We start from the raw sequence: 1,073 nt of genomic DNA, 5'->3' as shown, positions 1-1,073 counted from the left end.
AAATATTGAAGAGCAATGATGTCAGTTTGAGGACTAAAGGGAGCCTAATTCAGGCCACGGTTGAATTAATTCAGGCTGGATGAATAATACAAATTACAGAAGAAAAAAAAATGATACATTTTAGTTGTGATGTTGGAGGAGAGTATTGAATATCCCATGGACTGCCATAAGAACCTTTGAAAAGGTGCAGCCAGAGTGCTCCTTGGAGCTAAGGATGGAAAAGCTGTATCTCTCATATATTGAGCATGTTGATAGGAGACGCTACTCCTTGGAGAAGGATATCATGCTTGGAAAGGTGGAGGGTCAGCAAACCAGAGTAAGATCTTCTATGAGATGGAATGACACAGTGACGGCAGCGAGGACTCAAGTGTACCAGAGGTGGTGAGGACGGCACGGGCTAGGACAGAGTTCAGATCTGTTGTTCAAAGGGTCACTATGAGTCATACTCGACTAGTGGGCACCAAACAACAACAGCAATAAGCATTCGGTGAGGAAACTCTGGTGACTTCGCGGTAAGCAATTGTACTGCCATACCAAAGGTATGTGGTTCGAACCTCCAAGCTGTTCTGTGGGATAAAGATGGTCAACCTCCTTCTGTGCAATTAACTGCCTCTGAAAACCCCCTATGGAGGATCAACTAAGAATCAGTCTAGACTCAATGGTATCCGACAACAGGTGCTCCATATAGTGAAGGGGGTCAGTACCATTTATCAATGACTGTTACATGTCAGGAAGGACCAGCACTTCGACGGTAAACTGTAGAAGGTAGGGATTTTCATTCCCTATATGGATGAGGAAATGAAGATGATAAACAAACAGCGTGCCCAACATTGTGTGGTTTCTAAGGGACCCAGAATTCAAACACAGGAGTCATACCTCCAGTTCTACACCCATTTCTTTATCCTGCAGATTATATCGGATTAGTCAGATTGCCCAGAAAGCAAAGTAAGGGCAGTTTTCTTTGTGTTTCCTTCTTTTTCTTTTTTAAAATATGTAGTGTAGTCTTTTTTATTAAGACTCTTAATTTTTATTTTTCATTTTTTATTTATTTGTGTGTGTGTGTGTGTGTGTGT

This window comes from Elephantulus edwardii, unplaced genomic scaffold, assembly GCF_000299155.1.
Source record: "Elephantulus edwardii isolate Elephantulus edwardi_28Jun2011 unplaced genomic scaffold, EleEdw1.0 scaffold00027, whole genome shotgun sequence".
In the NCBI taxonomy this organism is placed as follows: domain Eukaryota; kingdom Metazoa; phylum Chordata; class Mammalia; order Macroscelidea; family Macroscelididae; genus Elephantulus; species Elephantulus edwardii.
Note: the sequence above shows the minus strand (reverse complement) of the source record.